This window comes from Acomys russatus, chromosome 15, assembly GCF_903995435.1.
Source record: "Acomys russatus chromosome 15, mAcoRus1.1, whole genome shotgun sequence".
Classification (NCBI taxonomy): domain Eukaryota; kingdom Metazoa; phylum Chordata; class Mammalia; order Rodentia; family Muridae; genus Acomys; species Acomys russatus.
In genome coordinates this window covers 36,914,540-36,940,728 of record NC_067151.1, presented here as the reverse complement: position 1 = coordinate 36,940,728, position 26,189 = coordinate 36,914,540, and the positions used below count along the sequence as shown (strand labels likewise).

Below are 26,189 nucleotides of genomic sequence, written 5' to 3'. Positions count from 1 at the left end.
AGCTGCAAGGGTGTTGGTAGATATCCTCCTCAGCAATCAGCACTCACAGTTTCGGAGTTCTGCGGGGAAAACTGTTCGTCACTCAAGCACAAACACAGACCACCTTCCCATCCAATCTGTAAATAAAACTTACAGTTTAAAGACTCCCTCTCTTCCAGCTCTGCAGTGTGGTGTACAGAAAGCAGCACTCCCTCTTTTAAAATAAAATAACATCTTAGGATATGCCGAGGTGCTCCCACGCAAACAAGCCCTTGGCAATGGCCTTGGCAAATGAAACCAGCCCCTAGTTCACTGGGGGCTGTCCTGTAACTTGGCTTTGAATGAAAAGAATCCTGGGCGTCTGAGAAGAGATAAAGTTTGAAGATCTGCAGAAGGGATTTCCTGTGAATTTAAGGAATTCTGATAACTTGGTCAAAGATGATTTTTAACTAAAAACGTTTGTTCCATAGTTTGAATGTAATTTGAGTGGGGTGAGGGGTTACAAACTATAACAAGAATTCTTCCTGTATGTGCGTACTGAGAGAGTGAGGCAGGCCTTCCTAGGCAGAGTAAAAATGGCCATGTCTGGAAGATGTTAAGGTACTCAAGTGGTTTGCAGAGGTAACAGTAACAGATGGGAGCTCTTGACCCTCTGCTGGTCCCTGAAACACTGACTTAATCCTGGTTGCTGATCCTTTCCTGAACTAATTAATTAATTAACTAGTCCTACTTCTCCGTATTAATCATTAAAATACCCAAGGCCCCAACAATGGAAACAGAGTAGACTGGCACATTTTCTCAGAGCACAGAGGCCGGGGGTTTCTTTTTTTTTTTAAGATTTTATTTATTTATTTATTATGTATACAGAGCTCTGCCTGCATGTACATCTGCAGGCAGAGGAGGACATCAGATCACATTGTAGATGGTTGTGAGCCACCATGTGGTTGCTGAGAATTGAACTCATGACCTCTGGAAGAGCAGACAGTGCTCTTAACCACTGAGCCATCTCGAGGCCGGGGGTTTCTAACTGACAATTAGTAACCACCATAGCCCCAGGACTTCTTTCTTCCGGGCATTCATTTCAGCAACTTAGGTGGAATGTGGGTTACGGCAAGGGTGTTAAGTATAACCAGGATGGAAGTCTTATGCAAGGATTGTATTTTGTGGAGCAGCATGGTACGGAAGAGACAATCCTATCACCCCCATCAGATAGACAGGTGCCATAATGACCCCAAGAAAAGGAGGGAAGGATCCCTGGAGGAATTTTTTTATAAGTAGTACCTTGAAAAATGTGCAGAATTTTAAGTAAGATGATAAGAGAGTTGACAAGGAAGGCTAGTTGGCAACGGAGATGACTCCTTTGTAAAGGAGCTGGGGGGGGGGGGGGGGTCAAGCAGGACAATGTGAGTTCAGATTCAAAGCACCAACCGAGGCGAGGATCTGATACCACCGTACTGAAAGTGGGTAAAGAATGGGAGAAAGTCAAAGTCCATTGGCCAACACTGAGTTACAGATTCAACGAGAGACACTCAAAAATAAATAACTAATAAGATGAAAAGTAAATGTCAGAAGACACTTGATGTCGACTCCTTTCCCTCCACATACACAAATACATAGGCACAGACAGACAGGGAGGGGGGTGCGGGCGGGGGGTAGCGGGGAGAGGGGCGGGAGTAGAGATGGGCCCTGGAACAGTGAAGATAAAAGCAGAGTTCATGTAAGAAACCTATCTGTTCATTGGCGTGTAGAATCAATGCATTCATCTTTTCTATCCCTTTTGCAAAAAGCGATTAAAGTGTGGGTGGAAGAGGAAGCCAGGGGCTTCCATTTTACTCAGAAGACCATGATGAGCTAGTTTGCAGGACCAGGACGATAGGGTGGAGTCTGGACTTGCATTCTAGAAAGATCTTTGGCAAGTGCTTCGAGGTTGACTGGGAGTGTATTCAGGGATGTTGGCAAAGGAAGGATGAATGGGTGTAGACACACTGGAAAAGTGACTCACGCAAGGACTGAGGAAGGGAGGAACCCTGGGATACTTCCAAGGTCCTAGCTTAGCCTACTGGATTGCAAGTAGCCTTTCTGTTGTTTCCCACTTTCTACCGACAGAGTCCTGACTTCCTGACCACACAGGCCACCGTTGCACCTGCTGCTACATCAGTTTCCATGCTCAGACAGTCCAGCAAACTGACAAGACCTAATTCTGTTTGAAGGATTAATTTACAATTGTACTCAGACCCTTGTTCACATCCAAGTTAGAGACAGGCTGATGTTTTTGTTTCGTTTTGTTTTTTGTTTTGTTTTGTTTTTTTCATGTGTTACAGAATTCGATCTTTGCAAACTGAACATGGTAAAACAAAAACAAAACAACAACAAAAAACAAACAAACAAACAAACAAAAAAAAAACAGGACTTTAAACCTATGCCTGGTAAAAGAAGGGAAACTGTCTACCCTAACACTGCAGGAATGGGAACTTCTAGAAACTAAAGAAAAATTGAAACGGACATTAATTTTCTGCTCCATCAAATAGAACAAAAAGAAATACAAGAATGGGACTTGAATGTTAGGAACAATAGAATATTCTGATAAAAGCAATTAAAGAAAAATGTTATTTTACAAAGATAAGGAGAAAAAGAATGCTATGACAAGGCGTCCAAGCCAATCTGAAACTTAGAAATGAGCCAAAATAAATTAAGGCCTGAAAACAACATTGCCATTGAATAAAGCTTAATCTATTACCGTTTAAAATTCTGTACCACTGAAGCAAACAGCAAATCACATGTTAAAAATATAAAACCATGCTGCCTCCAACTATCAATAGCCACTCAGTCACATTTCAAATTGTGAAAACTACCCAAAAAAAGTATTATAGTAATAAAAAACTAATAGCTGCCCCAGTTAGAATCTACTGATTCTTCTTCAGTGCCAGGAGAGCCCTTAGGTTTCCTTTACACTGTGAGGTATTGATAGTTTACAGGCTCATGAAAGCACACATGAACAAGCACAAAAGGGGAGCCATTTGCAGGAGGAAAGGGAAATTATAGAAAACAATTTCAGATCAAGTAAAACCTCATTTTTAGGTAAAGGAAAAAGTGTTCACTGCAGTTTCCTGTGATATTTCAGTCCTTTCAAGTCTTAGTTTTACCAACAAGTCCAAGAGGAATACAGTCAAGAGATATGATTTTGCAGATAATATCAGCTCCTTGTTTTCCAATAGTATAGATAAAAGAAACAGTAGCATTTATCTTTGTCAGCCAAATGGAAGTCTTTAAAACCCACGTAAGGGTGTTAGTGTTATAAACTCTGTGTTCCTTGTTCTCTGTACAGAATCCACAGCTCAGTAAGCTGCCACTGGTTTTTTTATATGTCTTTTCTGCCTCCTTCCATGTCATCTAAACCTAACAATGATAGTTTTAAAAATAGAAATATAAAAACCTTTCAAACACTAATCTATAAATTGTTTTTACTATACCATGGTGAAACAACTGTTGTAATAACATAGTTATATAATATATAATAAAACAATATAACATATATGATAATACTGATTAATTTGATTGTATGATAGTATCAAATCTAGGACCCAGCCTCAGTCCCTACACTTATTGTGCTTAAGGAAAAATAGCAAAGAGAAGAAGCTTCTAGAAGTAAGTAAAACATTGCAAACACTCTGCTATAAAGAATCACCATTAAGCATATGTACTTTTACCTACATTATATTTCACACCAGGAAAAGGAAAAGGAAACTTCTGTAGCCTAAATTCAAACTTATTCAGCAGCTTACTATCTATACGTGACAAACTAACAAACCTATTTATATGTCTGTTATCTTCAAGGATAATTACATGTTTTACACACAAAGTAAGTTCCTCAATGTCCATTATCTAAATATAGATAATATATCTTGCATTATGTATTATGTAACAAAACATGAAACTTACATCATCATTTGGAGAAATTACAAAAATTAATTTCATATATCAATATATTTTCAATGTTTATAAAATTAAAACACTCCAAATATTAATTTAATCATGTACCTAAAAGTTCAGTCCTGTGTTTAACTACTTGAGAATACTTCAAAATGAAGATTTTTAGAAGCATGGAATGGAAGTAGGGGGTGGAATGTTGGGGACCATTTCCAGCTCTCTTAAAAGGTAGACAGTATCAGTGAAGCAGAGCAGGACTAGCATTGCTGCTGTCAGACTATTAGTTCTCATTGTTCTCTGCATTTAAGATAACAAGCACAATATAAAATCCTATCATAGGTCTGTTTCCACTAGTTAATGTGAGCATCAACTGCTTTAGGTTTCTAAGAGTGCTGTTGCTTCTCCATCCTTATCTTTCATTCTTTGTCTTCTAACCCTTTCTTCTTTCCATACAGAAAACACTTTTCCCCACATGTTTCTATTCAAGTTTAACAAGCATCAACTTTAACCAACCACCAATTCTAGGGTCTGTGTTTTGAAGTAAACACCGACTAATCATTTTCTTTCAAGAATTTTATTCTCCTAAGAGAAGACAAACAAATAAATAATAAATAAAAAGGAAATCCCAGGGATAATTGCGGGTAGAGATGAGCACTTTTAAGTCAAACTAAGCAGATTGAGAAGAAAATTGTGCACTCCATGGGATAAATCTAGACTGAAGCCATCATGTCCTGAGCAAAACAAGGGCCTCAGAGGAAGAACAGGCTCAAGATTGGTGCAGGGGTGTCAATTGGATGACAAGGAAACAGAAATGGGCTGCCTAACCTCAAGGATTTGTGATCAAGCAAAAGAGAGCAAGAATCTTAAACTGTCAAACTACAAAGCTTTGACCACAACGTTTTGGCTAAGTGGGATGCATGGATGTGTTTGTATCCAGCGTTTGCTCCGTTGTGAGTTCTTTCTTCCACCTTTCTCCACTCCTTTTCTTCTTCCTTTTCAACCCTCTAACACTAAATATGAAATAAAAAATGATAGAGAGGAAAAGGAAAGAAATTCCTGGATAAAGTCATGGGTCAGAAAGGGAGGACATTATCCTTAAACTACTCCTTGCTGATGGAGGCATTGGGCATCTTGGGGCAAGTTTGATCTTGGGTGTCAGGATATATAATTTTGTCTTGTTTCTTCTGTGAACATGATTACTAATAAACCATGACCATCATCAACCAACAACTTACCAACAACCAAGCAACAACTCAAGATGCCTCTTGGGACCTTAGCATTTATAAACCCTCTGAAAAGTCCCCAGAATTCCAGAGGTCACTTAGTCATAGAAACTATCTGCAGCTGGCAAAATCACGCCTTCACCAGAGCACAAGACAAATCATAATCAACTGCTGTGAAGCAACCTCGTATCCCTACACCTTGTATTCTTATAATATCGCTATGTTTTTTAAGGAAACCAAAATTCCTAAACTGTCACTACATGTGTTGGTTATATTAGAGGTAGGGTAAGGCAAAGGCACGTGGTCCAAGTTTGCTTCTCAAAGAGCTGATGAAGTTGTTCTCCACTGTCACTCAATATGCTGCAGGCTCAGAATGGGAGACAGGATTGAACAAGCTGTCAGGAAAGGCACGTGTATGCAAGTGTCAGGTAGTACAACAACAGAAATAGATTTTGTTAAAAACCTTTAGCAATATGGTACCTAAAGTACTGTGATTTTACTTCCGAGAAGTGAAAAAGAATCATGCAATAGTCACCTCTTACCATTGATACAAGTGAAATATATGGTATCTCTATGTGTGGCCTATCCCTTACTTGGGAACCAATAAAAAAAAAGAAAATTCAGAATTACTGAAGATATAATATTGGACTCAGTTCCAGATGTGTAGGGTGTGCATGGAGACCAGGAGCTGATGTAAGGAGTTTTTTTCTCCCACTTTCCACCTCCTTTTCTCAGTTGAACCCAGAGATTACCAATATGAATAGTGTAGCCAACCAGCTTGATCCAGAGATCCCTAGTCCCTGCTTTCTGAGTACTAGAATTACAGGCAGGCTGCTCTGCCCACTGTGTATTTACATGGGCTCTTGGGTTATGAACTCCAGTCCTCATGCCTGTGGCTTACAAGGTGTCCTAGCTTTCTTTCTTTTGTTGTGACATAACCTGGTAAAAGCAGCATAGAGAAGAAAGGGTTGATTGGATTACAGTGCCACTTATGGTCCATTATTGCAGGGACCTTTCGTAAGCAAATCATACAAAAAGAAATAAGAAACAGGTAGTAGCAATAACTTGGAGGACAAAATCCATAATCAAGAGCAGAAAGAATGAGCCACATCCTTGCACGCTAGCTCCCAGCTAGCTCTCTCCTCTTCTTACTTTGTCTGGGTCCTTGCCGAGAGTGCAGTGTGGTCCAAAGTGGACTAGTTTATGCCATACCAATTAACAGTCAAGACGGCCTCCCACAGACATGTCCACCTTATCTAGACTATTCCTCACTAAGGCTCTGGGTCATTCTATATCATGTCAAGCTGCCAGTTCAGACGAATCAGCAGACACTGCAAGCATGTTAAGCACGGAGTCATTTCCCTAGGCCAACTTTCATTGCTAATACAGCCAAATGGAACAAATGGCATCCCTCGTGTTGATCACTGTAATCATCATCTTCCATATGAGGATAGAGAGTGGATTCCCTGACCAAAGCCTCCCAGCAAATAAACAAGAGGTCAAGCCTCCTGTCCTGCAGAATTCCAGAGGGAATTCCTAAAATCACTAAGTAATAGTGAGAAATGAGAGATTTTTAAACTAATGAATGAAGAAAAATATAAAAGATAATATAGCCTTTTAGTAAACAAAGCAAACAAAATTAAACATGGAACAAGTAGTAAGGAGGCCTAAATAGAAATTTTTAACTATTTTTGCTTATGCTATGTAATTATAAATAATGTTGTGAAACACATTCTATTATGCCATAACATCATGTCATGTTGCTTAATACAGAATTCCCTGGCAATTCTTATTAAAAGAGTAGCTTGTTACTCGATACCCTAAGAGCATATATAGGGGGAGGAGGTCCCCCTCAGTCACAGACATAGGGGAGGGGAGTAGGGGGGAAGCAGGAGAGAGAAAGGAATAGGAGGATACAAAGGATGAGCTAATAATTTAGATGTAATATGAATAAATTAATGAAATAAAATAAAAAAGACTGGACAGAGGGGAAAAATGTAACAATATTTTAATGAATAAATTATAAATTTGTTGGAAAAAAGAGTAGCTTGTTAGTCTTACATATACATACATACATATATATGTATATATATATGTGTGTGTGTGTGTTTCTAATTTATCTTTTTCATGTACTCTAGTCTAAACATATATATTATTAATACTGTTCATTTTAGAACATCTGTGACCTTTTTCTATGAAGGACATGACCACTTCCTTAATAAATTCTTTAGTTTTTTAGTTTTTCAAGACAGGGTTTCTCTATGTAGCTTTGGCTGTCCTGGACTTGCCTTGTTGACCAGGCTGGCCTCAAACTCACAGAGATCCTCCTGCCTCTGCCTCCACAGCTTAATAAATTCTTAAAGCTGATACTCTTTAAAATATGCTAACAGCTGAATTGATTTTCACCCCCGAAATATATTCCATGGGTATCTACTCATACTTGGTTCCTCTCTTTTAATTTTTATAACATTCTATATTTGTCTTTTTCATTCCCATTGAGCTCGCTTTCTCTCTCTCTCTCTCTCTCATCATCATCATCACCATTATCAACTGGACCCTCCTTTTTCTTCTAACTCTTCTGAGATCCTTGAAATGCTTAAAATGTACTTGATCAATATCTCAAGTGATGTCTTACAGAGATTCTGAATAAAAACAAAGCATTGTCACCTCAGAAATTGGGACACATTTCATAGACATATTTTTTCCACTTTACTTTGTTTAAAAGCATATGAACTGGGAGACATAATTGCAAATTATTATTATTGAGTGAGTGTGTGTGTGTGCTTGCACACGCACATGCAGACATGTACAACCACTTATGTGTACATGTGTGTACTTGCTCAAATAGGCCAAAGCTCTCAGGTTCCCTGAAACTGGAACTTTAGGCAATTGTGAGTTCTCTGGCTTGGATGCTGGAAACCAAATTTGGTTCTCTACAAAAGCAGTACCTAATCTCAACTGACATCACTTCAGACCTTGCTCTTCATGTCTTACCTTGCGCACCGTTACAATGGCTATTGCTTATTAATCCATTTAACAAGTATTTGCTAATCCCTGACAATGTGTGAGGATCGGTGGCTGGTGCAGAAGAAGCTGAACTTTTTCTGTCTTACTCAAGGTCTTCTGTTCATCTGGAGGTGGGGAGAGACTTGATGAGAATACAGATGGGAAAGCATGTAGCCAATTCAGGAGCTCAATAGCATTTGGCAGGCCTTACATGCTTAGTATATGCTAAGAGGGTGACAAGGAGGACAGGGCTGGGCAAGTCCTTGGTCTTCATGGATGTCTAAGCTGCTGGCAAAATTATCCAACAATTATTAACAGCTTCATGGCAGAAAGGAAAACATCAGAGAAAAGTCATGAAAAACAAAGAGATAGACAAGAGACTTTATGAGATGCACACCCCTAACACCCATCACCCAGCAACATGAAGGGAAATTCTGGTTTTCAGAATAATCATATTGCCTTATGAAAGCCCATTGGTCATGGGTGTTTCCCAGAGCCTGGGCTGCCATAGAGCAGGCTCTTAGCATTGCCTCAGTGAGGCTCATGGATCCTTACACCTTTCTCTCCTAGCTTCCTTCATCCTCTAGTTCCAAATCTTCACTAGGTTATTTGCAATAAGGCAAGAAAGGAAAACATGTGCTTCCACAAAGGACAGCTTAGTAACCCCAATGAACTGCTACTTGGATATCTTTGAGCACCTTGGGGGAAGGTCACCACCTCCTCTACTCCACAGACCCCTCACCACACACGCCCTTTCTATTTTCCTCCTGAAACAAAGGAAAAATAGAAGCTGATGAGTTCTCAGACCTTAACACTCTGTATCTAACATGACTTTCAACCTCAAAGAGATAGACAGGTGCTGCTAGAAATGAGGTGGCTGGAATTAGGCCCGTGGTTGTCAACATTTTGGGATCAATAGACAAAAGCCTAGACCAACAGAATCCAGACCAACAGAATGATATTGATATCATAAAGCCCCCTATATGGTTCCACTGTGCAGCTTACTACTGCTGACCTAGTATTCAGAAATGAAAGCCACTCGGGATCAAGAGCAATGCATTGGTCTGCTCAATTTCTGCTTGTGGTTGGGTAAAAATTTAGTTACCTCAATAGAAACAGTAGTATCTGTAGGATAGTAGCTAGGTTTTAGCAAACTGGTTGGTGTTTATATGTTTCTAGAAACTGGGGAGTCAGGATAGGTGTGGTAGCAGTATTGGTAAAGGGAGAATACATTTAGCTACACACATGCTTGGCTGCATTGCTTCTCAGGCAAACAAAGCATGTTTATTCTATTGGGTATACACTGCCAGTCTACAGGCATAAAAACAAACTAGGCAAACCATTGAGGTCACACAGAAGATAAACCTACATTGTTTTTTTCAGTGCTTAGGTTTCTGTTGCTTGGAATTCCATGGCTTATTTCTTCTACAGAAATACATCACAAAACCCCTTCACAAGTGTTGTCCGAGTGTCAAAGAAAGCAAGTGTCCTGACACTTCCCTTGTGTGTACTCAAAAAAGAAGCATCCAAAAACACCTTTGAACATTTTTATATTTCCTAAACTTACTTAACATATTTACATACTTGAACCATACACACAAATTAACAAGAAATGCCTCACTCCTTTTCAGTTCAAGGTGTTGTGTCAGGTCTAAGTGTACAGTGCTGTGAGGTTGCACTCAATCCAGATGACCCACAAGATAGCTGTCACTGGATGGACCTCAACACCCATGCATGCTCAAAGGGCACGAGCAGTGCAGAGCTGCAACGGGCTGACCCTCCAGCCTCGCGGGACTGTACATCCTTAGGAGGAACATTCTTTTCCCTTTTGAAACCGTTCAGTTCTTAGCTTCCGGGACACCAGACAATGTACTTCCGTGCTAAATGTTATTCCATCTGGGCTACAGGAAGTTATGGAATGGCTGGCAGAATTCCAGATTTCCACAGGGTGAACAAGAGTAGACTCCAAGCTTCTTGAGAGATGCAGTCTAGCAATGACAGTGATGCCGAAGTCCTTAAGTTATGGCCAGTTACAGGAGTCATGTGAATGTATGTAACATGTGAAAGAAATGTGTACAAGTAATCAGTCTAAGTGGACAATTATGTTTTTGAAAATATAAATTTACTGTGTTGTGTGTATGTGTGTGTGTGTGTGTGTGTGTGTGAGCACACCATGCATGTGCAGAAGCTCTCATAAGTTAGAAGAGGGAGTTGGAGCTCCTTAAACTGGATTTACAGGTATTTGTGAGCGGGTATATGAGTACTAGAAAGCAAAGTTGGGTCATTTAAGCAAGAGCATTAAGCATTCGATCACTGAGCCATTCACTGATGCTGCCCCATCTATCATAACCACCACCACCACCACCAGCAGCAGCAGCAGCAGCAGCAGCAATCATCATTATTATTATCATGATTATTATTCCCACCCTCTTTTCGATCGGATACAAATTTCTAGACTGATAGACACATAAATCATCAAATCCTCTTTTTTTCTAAGGGCAGAATTCTATTACTAGTTGCATGAAATAGTGACTTTACTTCTGTTAAGTGGCAAGGAGTATGTACAGTCATCCTGCAGGACAAGGTTGTTAGCGATCTGTAGCAGATTATTATTACAACTACCCCCTGGCCTTTGCTGTGGTTTTTGGTGTTACTTTCATTCATTTCATAGGATGAATCTTTTAAATCTGTGACATTAACAGACAAACACTGCTTGTCTTTCATATATCCAAGGATGTTACATGTATGCTTTTGAGATCATATTTGGAAATCTTGAAAATCCAATTGTATTATCTTTTGTTTTGTCATAGATAAAAATGCTTTTAAAAATTGTTTTTCCTTGATGTAGTTGCCATTTATCTGTTCCTGGATATAAGCTAATATGTGCTCATTTCAAATAATGTATCAACTGCCCATAATAGGAGTGTATTGAATCTTTTCAAGGCAGCGCTGTAGAGATATTTATGCATGATTATTCTCAACTAGTCTATAACTGCCACCCACAAGCTTACTCCCATGCAGAGTGTAACTTCCTTCCACAGCTTCGGACGCCCACGCTACACACACACACACATACACACACACACACACACACACACACACACATACACAAAACCATTTTCCTGCTTGTCATTGATTCTTTACAATTAAATAAAGTAAACACTAACTGTATGAAAGAGGCTGGACACAGTGTTCCTCTCTCTTCGTGGAGTGTAGCTTTCTAAAGATAGTTTAAACTAGAAACTGAATTGGGACACCTTTCTCCCTTGGGAGATCTTTGAAGTCTGTTTATCCTTGCAAAGTTCTGGTAAGTCTGTCTGCTAGAAACTGAAAGTAATATCGAGGTCCCCAAACACCAAGCACTTCATGAAGACAACGGAAGTTTGTCTTTTGCTAGATTCGTCTTGAGCATGAGATAAAGGGCACTTTCGGCCTGACATCTAACTCATACATAGATGGTAGCTTAAAGTATTATGAAATAGAAGCACACATGTCCTTGTGACAAAACCAGAATCGGCCTCACTGAGAAAGTAGCCAAAGATGTAGTTTTCATCACCACTAAACATGGTGATTTAAACAGAACACCCATACTTGACGTTTGGGGCAGCAGTTGTACACATGTTTAATACAGCACCTGAGCCAGTGCCTGTTGGTAAGAGCCTCATTGGCTGTAACTCATTTTGGGTTGCCTCCTGGCCTGCTGACTTAGTCTTTGCCCTCAAGGGGCAGCAGGGCATAATCCTGGCCCTCCCTCAGCCTGATGGACGTGGGCCTGCCCATGTAGGCAGCAACAATTCTGGCAGAATCAGATCAAGAAAGAAAGACTTGCTGTGTAAAGAAGTGCTGGCCTTCCCAGGGCATTGCCTCCCATGCAATAAGAAGGCAAGGATTCAGACAATTTCTTCAAAGTTGCCATTTCCAGTGAATATTGTACACTTACATTCCACTCTGTGAAATTATGACGAGAAAAAACTTTACGATTGGGCCTTGGATGTATTACTGTTACTGTTCTTATTTTAAGTGGACAGTAATTATGAATTTAAAAATACAAAGCATTTTTAAGATAGTACCTACCTAACTTCACATCTGTTTAGGCTGTGGGGCCTCAAATCAAACTGCAGCTATGGATTATAAGATATTCTCTTCAGAGAAAGAGGTTATTTAGGGTATTTTAAGAAGAGTATAACTTAAAAACACCCCAAAACATTTTCTCAAAGGAAAGATAACAGAGAACCATCAGGCTTTAGTCCTGTCTCCCAATACCACCAGTGCTCAGTTCAAACCATGGCCTTCAGGCAGGGAGAGGAAGCATTGTTCTTAGTCATGCAGTGCATGGAATTCTTTTATACAACAATCTTTACCTACTTTTACAAGCAAAAATATGAGAAGACAAGCCAAAGTAAGCCAAGAAAATCTACCAATTTTAAGAATACGTGATAGACTGTTGCATGGGTTATAAGGAGCATATTGTATGTGCTTTGTTTGTATGCACTCAACAAATTTGGTCTAGGATGAAAAACTCAGCCATTTTTTTTGTGTCTTTCAAGTAACATGAGTCAAGACATTGCTCAGAACTCTGAGAGGAAATAACGTTTATGTGTTGCTGAGGATTCATTCATACCAAAGGCTTATGCCACAGGAATGATAGACTCACTGCAGGAAAAACTGACCCCTGAAACTCGCTAACATGCTGAGTTACCAATGAGAGGGAAGAGTAAAGCTAAAGAAGGCACGTGATGAGCCCTCTTGGCTTTCAGGAAGCCACCCTTTGCACATACTCCTGCGAGACACTCATCAGTCTGAGCTGCGTAGGACTCAGACCATGGGCTCCTCCAACATCCTCTTCCTAGAGTCTAGTTCATTTCTACACATATATGCTACTCTCTCTACTGAAATGATTTATTTTCAACTAGACATAAGAAGTCGTGTGTATTTACCATGCACAACACAACTTCTTGAAATTATACATTGTAGAATCGTAACATCTATCTTGTTAATACATGTATGACTTCCCATAGTTACATGTGTGTGTGTGTGTGTGTGTGTGTGTGTGTGTGTGTGTCTGGAGTACATTTAATGCCAATTCCCCTAGTGATAAACTAGCACCTCACTCTGCTTAAAATGGCCACTACCAAAAAGACAAAACGTAAGTGTTGTTGTTAAGGTTCTGAAGAAAAGGAACTTCTTTGCACTCCTGGTGAGAATGTAAGTTGGCACATATACAGTTCCATATGCATGTGTGTGTGGGACAGAGATCCACCTCAGAGTCCTTCTTTGGGTACTATAAACCTGTGTTGTTGTTGTTGTTTTTGTTTTATTTTGTTGTGATTTATTTACACTGGGTCTATTACTGGTCTAGAAGTTGTCAAGTAGGCAAGACTGGCTGTCTAGTGAGGTCCCAGCATCCTCCAGTTTCCATCAGCCTGGTGCTGGAATTATAGATCTGTACCATTATTCCAGCTTTGGAGCTCCAGCCCAGATCCAGCTGGCACAGAAAGCCCTTCAACAAGTAAGGTACTCCCAAGCCTGGGCATTTGTTCTCTCGGCTCCTTGCTAACTGATATTGGGGCTCTTAAACCATCCAAAAACATACTTTTCGGTAAGGTTTCAAGATTCCTTCAGCAGTTCACATTCCTCAGCCCATGGTTCCCAGGAGTTTGGTCCAACCATTGACAACTTAAAGGTGATTATTTATATTGTTTATTTTTCTTGAAACAATTTCAACAATCAGAGGAAATTTATAATCACTACTTACAATAAAAAGTATGCTGGTATTTCCAAGGTTCAACAGTCACTAATGGCTGTAGAAAGTATAAATGGAGGAACCTGAGAGAGGTTGCCTCTGGGGGCTGGAAGGTAGCTTTTTGTCATTCTTATGCATGCAGAAACTAAGGTTCATGATGACCCTCACTGGACACCAGTGACATATGTTCAAATGGCTGGAGTGACAGTCAATTATCTTGTAACAAGTTCTTTTTCAAAACAGTTAAGCTAACAAATTTAATTTTTGAACCCTTTTCATTTTTATCAAACTTGACCTACTACAAAAATGAAAGGACAAAAATGTGTAGTTAGCCTCTAAAGGTAAGCCTGTCTTATCTGCAATTTGTATAACATAATAATTTATCTTCAAAGCAACTTTGACCTGTGTAGTAATTGCTGCTTATTTTCACACCACAGTGTGTCCCTGACCTGTGTTAACCAGAGATAATGGATCTTTCCATGTATTCTTGCCCCTAATCACACACATGCATATCATTACAAATGTTTGCTCACAGTAGACAACTTTGTCTCTTGGCCTCCAATCTCTATTACTCATCTCTTATTGAATATCAGTTCTAGAGACTTCTCTCCCATGATACAGAAAGACCTAGCCTCCATTCTGCTTTATGATCTGTCAAGTTCAGTCCTACCTTGTGCCTGGCAATGCCCCTGCTTTGACTTTGTTACTACCTTAAATATCCTCCTTTTAAAGAAGCAATCACTAAAGCCCATGCAAGGGAAAGACCCTTTCCCCTTGTTTCTCTGATTTAACTCTCTGGAGTGGTCTGGGCATAGTCACTATCATAGGAACCCTCTGAAAAGCGATCACTTATTGTCTTATCCAGTGCTTCTCCCTGCTAGACTGTGGGCTCCCTGAGGGAGAAAACTTGATCTAAGCTATCACTGCTTCCCTGGTCTTAGAGGATAGCCAAAGCACAGGGTTTGGTACATAAGCACATAAGCGCATAGAGAAACTCACTTCAAAATGAAAACCAAAGCTTCTTACAAGAGTGTTGGAGGTTTGTCTAGTGTGTTTTGATGCTAATTACTGCTTGCTGTTTCTGTGCCCCACTTGTTACCTTGCCTAAGAGCCTAACATGTTTGACCACCTGGGCAGGGCAAATGGGATAGGCATGGCTAAGGTTCCAGGGCTTGGAGAGACACGGAGAATCTTGAGAGGAGAAAACACCAGACAGGAGGGGAGGGGAGGAAAAAGATGGCTAGGCCATGGGTTAGGTGAAGGAGAAGCACATGGCCAGTGTGGATGGAGACTTGGCTGGATGGGAGGTAGCTTGATAGAAATGATTAGAAACAGATGGCATGGGAAGTAGTGCGAAGTAGTTCACGGGGTTAATACCTGCTCCCCCCTAGGTTAACTAAGGCTATTTTAAAATATAACAGGTGTCTGTGTCTTGACTGATTGCTAGTGGCTAGAAAATACTGCCGAAATAATAATTTTGGCCTAATAATAAACATTATTAGGTCATACTAGTAAATTAGCCACAACACAGGAGGTAAAGTCTTCATATAACGCAGTTAGTGCTCTCTAACAACTTTTGGGCTAGGAATGCAGCATGTGAAAATGACTCTGCATGGCTCCATCTTGAAGTCATGGATATTAGAGTTGCTTCTCGCTTTTTAAAAATTTTCTCTGAAATGTCCTAATCTTGTCTTATTTAATCATCTTATCTAGATGCAAACCTTTCTGCACCTAATTAAACAATGCCAGGAATTTCCCTTTAAGTACTATTTTATTTGTTGAGATTATAATATCATAATTATAATATATAATTATATTATTAAGAGTGTCATTCTCCAGAGAGCCTTCCCTGTGTCATTGCTGCCCTCCCTGCATTGTTCACCTATTTAGTTTTTCTAAGTCAGAGCCGCACCACAAATGGGAGCATCCTTGCCTGCACCCAAGCCAATTTATGGTCTCAAGAGCCAGGAATGTATGTGTACATATTTCTATTTTATATTCTGACTACACAAGAAAGCCAGCTTCCCTAGAGTAGTTCTGTAATCAACTTCAACATCAAAACTAGATCCAGGAAGTATTACAAAACAGCATGCTTAGTCAGGAAAATGTTCTGACAGAGATAGGTTGATGGACAGCCATGACCTCTAACGGCCAAAGAAGAGTGTCACGCGGATTTCTTGGTGGTAGGTTGGGGCAATGAGGTGAAGATAGCAGGAAAAGCAATGCAGAGCATTACCCCACCCTCCAGCATTCTGAAATGCTAGTGGTAGATAGTGTGAATTTGTTTGTTTTTAGCTCAGTGGAAAAAAAAAAGCCAACACAGGAAGAGAGAGAGAGAGAGAGAGAGAGAGAGAGAGAGAGAGAGAGAGAGAGAGAGAGAGAGAGAGAGAGAGAGGAAAAGAGGAAAAAAAGTCTTGGCCTATTTACTGTCTCCTGGGACCACAGTTTGGTTTCGGTTCCTTTGACTCCACACAAACAGTTTCTCCACCTGACAAAGGCATGCAAGCTTCAAGCAGCACCATAAGCAAAGCCTCCCTCGGGCAGCCCTGGAACACAGCTCTTGTGATTTTGTGTGTTTGATTTGTACATTGCCCCTCAGAAATGGTGAAGTGTTGGCCTTCATCATCATTTACTTATTCAGCATGAATTATGTACTGTGCAATTTACTAGAAACAGAGGTCACTGCATAAACAGCTACAGAGCTTGCAATCTAGTAAGAAGAGCAAGACAGGAAAGAGCAGCATTTTAAAAGCAGATGAAAACCAGAGATGGTGGTCCATTCTTTATTCGCAGCACTCAGAAACGTGAGGCAGGTGGATCTTTGTGAATCTGAGCCCTACCTGGTCTACATAGCAAGTTCCAGTCTGCCAGGCCTACAAAATTAAAAATTGTAATGTGCTATTAAGAATACTAAAGAGGAAGACAGGAGAGAAGAGACGGAGGGAGGGAGACTCCAGTGGCATGCACATGCTACAACTGTATTTCCAACAGTTGGGAGTCTGAGGTAGGATAATCATGAGTTCTAAGCCAACTGAGCTACATATTGAAACTCTGTCTCAAGCAATCAACAAATATAAAAATAGAGCAAAATAGTAGAGAGCTCCTAGGCAGTATACTGCAGTTAAATATGTAACTGGTAATAAGAAACAATGCCTAGGGACATGTTTGAGATGTGAACAAATTATTGGGTCGCAGTGTATGGGAAGAACATTCTAGAAAATGAGAAATGAATATGTGAAAAAAAAATCTGTGGTCAGTGATGAGCTTTACAACATGCTGCGGTAAAAATAAAGAGTAGGGCCAGGAGATACTGAGAGGAATTTTTGAGGAAGGACATGTAGGTAGAGATCGAGATGGCCATATCTAATATTTTGAATGTCTTCCTAATTTGAATGGAAAACATGTAGAGAATTCTGAGCAGACAGTAAATATGGTTTAATTTGTCAATGATCAGGCCATGCTGGCAGGCACACAGGAATGAAAAGAGTTCCTTGGGCAGCAAAGACCACAGCACATTATATTGCCCACAGGGTGTGGAAGGGAAGCCCATCCAGACTTGCTTTGGACCTAGTTCATCGTCTGGCTGCTAGGTGGAGGGCAGCTGAGAAGTAAGGGCACCCATCAACTGAATAACTGGGACAAGGATGCTGGGTAGTAATTCCAGAGGGTGGGGCAGAGAAAGGGATGGGAAGGGAAAGGCTCTATCTGGGAGGAGTTTGGCATCGGTGGTTCTTATTAATATCTGAGTGATTGAGTTAATGGTCATTCTGACACACAAGCCTAGGCATTGGCAGACAGTTCAGGAAGTCTGTTTTTTTCTACTGTTTTAAATTAAAGAAAGAGGAATGAGCTTGTGAAAAAAGCCTTGGACACTGAACATGGAACATGGAACATTGAGGCTGGCTATGTGAAGAGAAGAAGCTAATGACATAGTTAAGATTGTAGTCAGTAAATGAGTGACTGAGTTATTGAAAAGTGAATTTTGTCTCCCTAATGATTATATCTATAAATTCATGAGCAGACTGTGGCAAAGTCTTAGTAAAGGAATGTTCTAATATCACATATAGGATGACTGACATTTTTCTGTGTATAGGTTGTACCGATTCATGGTTTCTACTTTTCTTCCTTACAGTTTGGATTTTCTGTAAATGTGATTACATATGCACATTCAACATAAAAAGGCTTTATTTAAATCTATAAAATATTGCTACAAATATTCAGCCAGCTTACTGTCTGATGTTTTTATTTTTGTGATATCAAAATAATTTTAGCTAAGATAAAACATAAATTTATTAAAACTGAAATAAAAATAAAGTTCAACTGATAATGCAAGAAGGTGGTTTTTAATTATATCCACAACATTTAAGTCAAAATGTGGTGAGTCATTAGTAGAGCTGGTGTGACAAGTTTTCTGTACAGATTGAAAACAAAGGAAACATTTAAAACAAATTCATAAAACCAAAAATAAAATTGGGATGAATGTGAATGTTAAAAAATTCCAAGAATAGAATAGAGTTGACACAAACTTAATTAATATATAGTCACCTTGACTGGGAAGGAAACAGGAGGTAGGGAAAAAATAGTGAGCCAAGTAATTTATAAACAGTTATTTGGTGATATTTTGAAAGATGGCAAACAAATGCACGAATCCCCGATCTCTCTTCTCGGTGGAAATTCTGAAGTTATTTTAGCTGTACTGTATAGACCTGAGTCAATGTATAAACATGCCAAGGTTGTCAGGCTGCAGGGATCTCATCAAAGAAGAAGAAATAAATATGGAAAGAAAGGGGTAAGAAAAAAGGCCTATGAAGACGGATGCACCTAAAGATAATCAAAATGAGTTCATAACACCCCCCAAAATATAAGATATATGCATAGATACAAATGTTTTCACACATGTATTTTGACAGATATATATATATATATATATATATACACTTACATGTTTGTGTTTGTGCACGCATATACACATTACTATACTCTTCTGAGAGGGTCATGAAACAAAAAGAAACGAGTGGCAAGAACCATATTTTTTAGCCCCACCGACCAAAGAAATGATGAATGATTCTAGAGATACAACTAGATGGATTTCATAGCAGCTTAGTATATATTTTCATGCTGATAATAAGAAAAAGCTCACTAATATTGTTGGTAAATGCCATACTAACACAGGAACCAGAATAAATGAGACCTGGATAGTCAAATGTGTACAGTTTGACAGGAATTGATGGAAGCAATAAAGCATTACATCACACACACACACACACACACACACACACACACACACACACACACACACAAAAGAAACCTGAAATTCCCCTGAGCCCAGCAACGTAGATCAAGACATAAATGAGCAAGTGTGGAAGAGAAGATTCTTTGGCCTATAGTAGTTTGGAAACAACACGTGAGCATGAAAGAAGTACTATGGTTGAATGACAGTGTTTTTGCAACATAAGGACGTGTTAAACTTCACAACAAAAATGTATTGGACCAGTGTATTTGTCAATATTCTGTCCAAGGGAAAATATTTTTGGAAAGTTCTCACGATATAATGGAAAATGCAGGCAGTAAAATAGATTTTGCTGGTGTAGAACAAATAAGTATAAGTGCCTTTCCACGTGTGAGTGCAACAGGAAGCAATGTCTCTGCAAGATTGCAGCAGAAAATGTGCAGCCACCTCCGAAAGGAGGCGAGTCAAAAACTGCAAGACCACCAGAATCAGGAGGCAATGACACAAAACACCAAACAGAAACATAGTAGCCAAACTAGGAACGATATGGATAAAGTTATACATTTTAAAAGCTATCAGAAGAGATTTTTTAAATACTTTCCCCATAAGAAAATAAGAATATATATATATACATATATATATGTTTACCCAGATTTGAACATTACACAGTTTACTCATGAACTGTCACATCACATGAAAGACATTTATTAAATGTGTACAATTTCTGTTTTACACATCAGTTAGACATATATTTAAGTTTCATGAAAATTTTAAGAGGTGAAGAAAAAGTGTTGGTGAAAAGATAATATTCTTTAAATTGTTCTGTTTTATGAAAGCTGATGTCTGAAAACATTCTAAGTTAAGGAGAATGAGAAGGCGAGGCATTCAGCATTGTGAGCTTTAGTTGCAATGCGTGGTGCCTGCAAAAGCTGCCAAGAAAGTAGATCTTGAGTGTTTTAGCAGAAAAATAAAATAAAAATGTGGAGAAATACAAATGCTAATTATCTTGAATTACTCATTACAAGCATACACGTGATTCAAAACAACACGTTGTGTGCAATAAATATATTCAATTTTATTTGCCAATTAAAAATAAAGAGAAGTGTCAACTAAATGTGATTATCAACTCTAGATTGAATTGGTTACTTGAGGGATAACATTATGAAGGGTATTATCAAACAACAAGACTAAAACAGGGACAGAGATTTGATAAAAAATATAAACTGTCAGTGCAGACTTATGAAGTAGATCATTGCGTATGTCTGCTAGGAAAGACATATGTGTACTTACACTGCATGCAGAAGTAAAGGGTCTTGTGCTCAGAGGGCCAGGACAAAAAGGTTACAGAAAGAAAGAAATGTAGGTGGGTCATTATGAAACAAAGGGGGTAAGATACACAGATACCGATTAAAATACTTCATGGCACTTTGGGGCTTGAAATTATATTTTATTTTTATTTTCAAGGTAAGCTTTCACTTTGCAACTAAATGTGGCTATGAACTCATGACATAACCTGGCCAGCCTAAAAAAAAAAAAAAATCATAATAATTCTCTTGTTTTATCCTCAGTCATGCAAGATTACAGATGTGAGTTGGGACACTCAAATTATTACTTTGAAAATAAGTAAAACTTGGTGGTGAGTATTAGAAAAAGATGCATTTTCTTTACTTGGCAGCGTTATTACAGAGAGTGTTTTTGCTGCTTTTCTCATGCAGAGCTTTCTGCCATGAAAGAAAAGGAGGAATAACTTGCTTAAAATTATTTTCTTGTGCAAAGACAAATAAAATGAATTAAGGTGCACTTATCAGTTTTTATATTTATCCGGAATCAGAACAGTCTGTAACTATGTTTTCGTGGGCCACATGACAGCACTTGTTTCCAAGGTGAAAAGAATTTTGAAGATAATAACAGAACAACGAAGAATAAAGATCCCCAAGGAACTCTCTGTGAATGAAGCGTTAGGAAGGAAAGAAACTCACTCCTCCGATCCAGGCATCTACACCATCAGGCTAACTTCATTCGCATCTGCTTTCGTCAATTGTGAAAGTAATCATTAACTCTAATGGCATTTCCCCTTAAATCTGGATTTAAAGTAAAAAGTATTTTTTCTTAATAGTATTGTATGTAAAAAAAATATAAAATAAAAAATTAAAACCATTTTCAGTTCATGGTTACAATTATGAAAATAAAACTGGGAGGAATATGGACAGCATTTACTCTAAGAACCGAGTTTTAGTTCCTGTAAAATACAAAATGTAAAAAAAAAAAAAAAAAAAAAAAAAAAAAAAAAAAAGAAGAAGAAGAAAAAGCAAAGCAAAACAAAGCAAAGCAGCATCAATGTCAGGCTACTGAAGGAAATCCCAAAATAAAATTTATATCCTAAAGATTTAAAAGTCAGGAGATAATACTTTTAACTTTTTTCCTTCAGCTCAATGAATAAATTGATTGGATGTCATTAAATTTGTAAAGATTGATATATTCAGGAACAAAATAGGCTTGATTATATATATTTTATTTTTATACCAATAATTTCATAAATTGGACATTCATTCTATGTATTTATTTACACTCTACATTTTTGAACATATAATTATTTTCCCATTTCTTCAGAACATATTGTGTATATATAATAAATCTAAATATGCTCCATTTGGTACTTACTTTTGAGTTACATTAATTAAAAGTAAGAATATCCAAGGAATAGAACATACATTTGGTTTTTAAAAACTAGAAGATCCAACTATTGTAAAGCCAGAAGATTTTAAATTTGAATCATGTCATTTCTCTTAGTTTGCATGTACATCATATTCTATTAGGCAACTAATGTTCTTCTTGGACATGGGATAATGGCTGAATGAAGGAAAAACAAAATAAGGAGAAAGGACAGAAGAGAGACAGAGGGAGAGAGAGAAAGAGAAAAAGGGAAAGAGAGAGAGAGAAAGAGAAAAAGGGAAAGAGAGAGAGAAAGAGAAAAAGGGAGAGAAGAGAGAGAGAGAGAGAGAGAGAGAGAGAGAGAGAGAGAGAGAGAGAGAGAGAGAGAGAGAGAGAAACAGAAGGAAAGGAAAGGAAAAGAATATTTTGATTGTTCTGGTGTTCTTTTGGAAATCTACTCATTTATATAAGAAACAAATAGTGTTTCCAACTAAAATCTTTTTTTAATTGAACTTGGCTACAGGTTAAGTGAGATAACACTCATGGCAATCAGGCCACTCTCTTTCATAGTGGGCAATATGGGGACAGTCAGTGTGTGAAAGAGACACCTACTCTACTTGCTCTGAGCTTCTCAGTGTCAGCCCTGGGCTTCGGTCATGTCACATATGCCCCACATATGCTTCATACGTTCTTAACACCCAGGACTTGCTGATGATTTGTTGTACAACAGCTCTGCAGTTTCAACAATCATCCATATCTCCCGCAATTGTGTCACAGAAACATAATCTGATGAAACGTGGGTACATGTATGTGCATGCGTGTTTATTTTTAATTCAAAATTTGTTCCCCAGAAATATATAACTTGTAATATTCTTTCTAATTCCACTTAAAACATTTTGATTTGTGGGCAGGCGCCAAATGCTCTGTTTAAACGAGTGCCCTAGGAAAGAAACACAATGTCCCTTCAACATTCACATGTCTCCTGGAGAAAAACAGACACGCACTCATGTTTCCTGTCTGTGAGGAGATTGTTTTCAAAGAAGAAATTCTAAACTTAATTTCCATGATCTAGAAGAAAGTTGCTAACTTAGACTTATAATAATTCACACCAATAACAAATCTGTCCTACAACAAGACAGCACATTCTTGACGGCCTTGGCCCTCTTTTCTTACAGTGGTGGTGAACGTACTCTACAACTTTCTCATGGTTCTTAAGCAATATGAACTGTAATGTCACATAACATACCCTCACAACAGTCGGTTCTTCATGATGCCGAAATATCTCACAATTAAAAGTATAGATATTTGAAAATGTGGTTATTGATATAGAAGACGTAAGAAATAGAATTGTTGTTTTAACCAAATTTAGACAGAAGTATTGTTGAGTTAGTATGTGAAACTTAAGACGAAGATGCACAATGTTATGGGATTCATGATTAAAATGTCCAACTCGCATTATCAATTACTTTCCTGAGTTTAAAATGCTAAACATTTGCTTCCCTGACTCATTATGAAAATACAATGACTGCGGTTAGGGCCAAGTATTTGACAATAGTTTTAAACCATCAGTAAGTATCAGGAATTGCAACCGAACCACTAACATAGCACTGCTTATAAGCACTGTAAAACCAAGAGCTGGTGAGAAACGAGACAGCGTGAAGTCTCTTTGCTAGAGGTCATAATAGTCTCTTTTAAAAATAAAATTAAATGTGTCTCAGATATGTGAGTCTGGATGTTTATTTTAACATATCTCAAACAGTGAGTGTGTAATGTGTCTTGTTTTTCACAGGCAAACTCTGCACGCCCGAGCACGTAACTGAGCATTGGTCTGGAGTGCCATGGTTCTTTCTAAAATTGTGTTTGTTGACTTCAGTGTGGTATAATGTGTTTTAGCAAACGTTAAAAAAAAAAAAAAAAAAAAAACAACCAAGAGCTGCTAAAAGGAAGATTGTTAAGTGTCTATATTTCAACACGTTGTTAAATGTGGTTAACCATGGACAGCCAGCTTCTCAGACCAGCACAAATGGGAAGATAATGTGTTTTAGGACTTACAGTGTTTTAGGAGAGGACCTGTGAAAGCAGACTAGTTCGATTTGTAATTACTAATATAAATTACCCTTGTTTTCTTTTTTCCTCTATTAAATATTATAAATACAGACTTTTATTACCAAGAAAGTTAGATTTTCTTATTTAGATTTTAAAATCATACATTGGTTTATATTTCAAGTCACTTTGAAAAAAAATTTAAGTACCATAATGTAATGATAAGAAAAAATGATCCCAAATGCTACATGTTAAATAACATTGCTTATGCTGTGTAAATATACATAAATTTTTAAAGAAAAATATTCAATAAATAAAACATAAAAAGAATAAGAGGCCTATGAGAGGATTTATGAATGTTAGGAATCAACTAGTGAAAGGAAAAATAAACATTCAAACTTATTAATAATCTAAAAAGTTTGTACAAGAGTTAACTGTGTCGAGGTTTACCTATAAATAAGGAAGTCAGCATTTTATTTTGCAGCTAAAATAACTTTCAGGTGAAAGAGAACTTTACTTTTTTTTTTTTTACATCTTATTAAAAGCTTATGTGTGAGATTAAAACTTGGGAAATCGATTAAACTTTCTTCATTTAAAAAATTTACTATTTACATGAGAGGAATGCCAGCATTACACAGGCGAGTTTGTAATTCGCCAATATTCACATCATTATATCATTGGTATAGAAATAGGAATCCAGATAATAAAATGAAAAGTAGCAAATGACATGTTTTTCTTACCTCCGGGGCCTTGTTTACAGTTGCCTGTCTATCTGTCCCGTCGGTGTTTAGCGACCAGCACCTCAGAGAGCTCTGTTTTCTGCCAAACTCTCTTCACCAGTGGTGAATACACAGAGGTTTTGCTCTGCAAACGGATAGTGCACAAAAAGAGGAAGTTGCAAAATATCAGTCATTATGCTTTGTAAATTCTTCAGAGAAATTATTCACAAGGCCCTTATAATCATGGAGGCTGAGCTACAATTTGTGCATCTACTCATATATAATTAATGCACACACATATTTATTTAAATTTAGCGAAGTCCAGTTATTGAAGTCTTTGTTCAATTGAGCGGTGCTCACATGTATAAGGAAATAGCTCCTCGTGGTTAAGTGAGGCTTACAGAAAAAGAGAACCAAAAACAAAAAAACAAAACAAAACAAAAAAACCCAAAATACGCTGTTCTATGTTAGAGGTGGTGGAACTGACACATGAGACATAAACTTGCTTTTATAGATCTAATTAATTTAAAGTCATTGGAGTGTGACCCAAGTAGTCATCAGAGTGCTGGAGAAAGGGGGCAAAGGAGGAAGAAGGACAGGAGAGAAAGAGACTTAGTAAGTTAGCACATTTTCCCAGAACTGGGGTGGTGGTTCTTTACCTGTAAGTCTTAAACTTCCTTTCTCATGACAGTCGTCTGTTATATGTAGATAACACACTGCAAAAATGAAACTGTTACTTATCCACGATCTCTCACAGCTTCAGCCACAAGAGTGAAAAACAGACACGTATTTTGTATTGCTAAATATGTAGGTAGTTAATTTTCTTACCAGCTAAGAGAGTAAATTGAAATATCTCAACAAAAATGGCTGAAGAAAACCGAATATTAGGAAGAGCTAATCAAAGAAAAAGCTACAGACAAGTTCAAATAAAAGTCGCTCTATGCACATAGCCAGGCATATTTCATGTACACATACATAGAAGCACATTTCTCTCAGGTTCACTCTGACAGATAAAAAGAGCCAATGGCCAGCCAACTGGTAGCACTTCCTCCCACCTTCACTTGCTTATTGGGGAAGAGATGTGGGTGGATTGCAAGAATAATACAAGAATTATGTAAAGCCTCACATCCTGCAAGAACCAATTTCTGGAATTTAGAAACCATCATGCTGAGGTATCACACTATAGGGTTTTTTTTTTAATATCTAAAAATAATTTCCTTTCTTTATAGATTAATATAATTACATCATTTCCCTCTTCTGTTTCCTCCCTCCAAACCATCCCATATCTCCTCCCCTCTGCTCTTTATCAAGTGCACAGTCTCCTTTTCTGTTGATTGTTATATGCATATATATGTGTGTTTATTAATATGCATATTCATAAATACTTATGTATTACCTGCATAATATTACTTCTGCACTTTCTGGGCTGACCATTTGGTGTTAGATAACCAGCTGGTGTGTTCTTTAGCTGATAGCATTCTTTAGTTGCCTGGAGTTCTTTGTGCATAGTGGCAATGGCTGACTCTGTAATACAACTCTGCACCTAAGGCTCAGAGAGCATTGCAGAAGAGGGGCAGAAAGGCTGTAAGAGCTAGAGGATCGGAGGGGTTGCTGTGAGACTGTATCCCCTAGGAATGTCAGAAGCTATACTCATGAAGTCTCACTAA

At 38.2% G+C, this 26,189-nt stretch overlaps 1 protein-coding gene across 6 annotated transcripts in view; it reads right to left on the bottom strand.

Annotated features, from left to right (window-relative positions):
- The window catches only part of Mbnl1 (muscleblind like splicing regulator 1), a 177,438-nt gene extending 152,160 nt beyond the window's left edge, over positions 1–25,278 (bottom strand). For 2 of the 6 annotated variants that reach the window (XM_051157231.1, XM_051157228.1), the window contains exons 1-2: positions 25,182–25,278; positions 24,544–24,667 (exon numbers count right to left, since the gene is read on the bottom strand). The gene's annotated coding sequence lies outside the window, so the exon portion shown is untranslated. Of the gene's footprint in view, positions 1–24,543; positions 24,687–25,181 lie in introns of those variants that run through there. The other 4 variants (XM_051157211.1, XM_051157209.1, XM_051157229.1 and 1 more) reach the window with 3 other exon arrangements.
- Between the last annotated feature and the right edge of the window lie 911 nt (positions 25,279–26,189).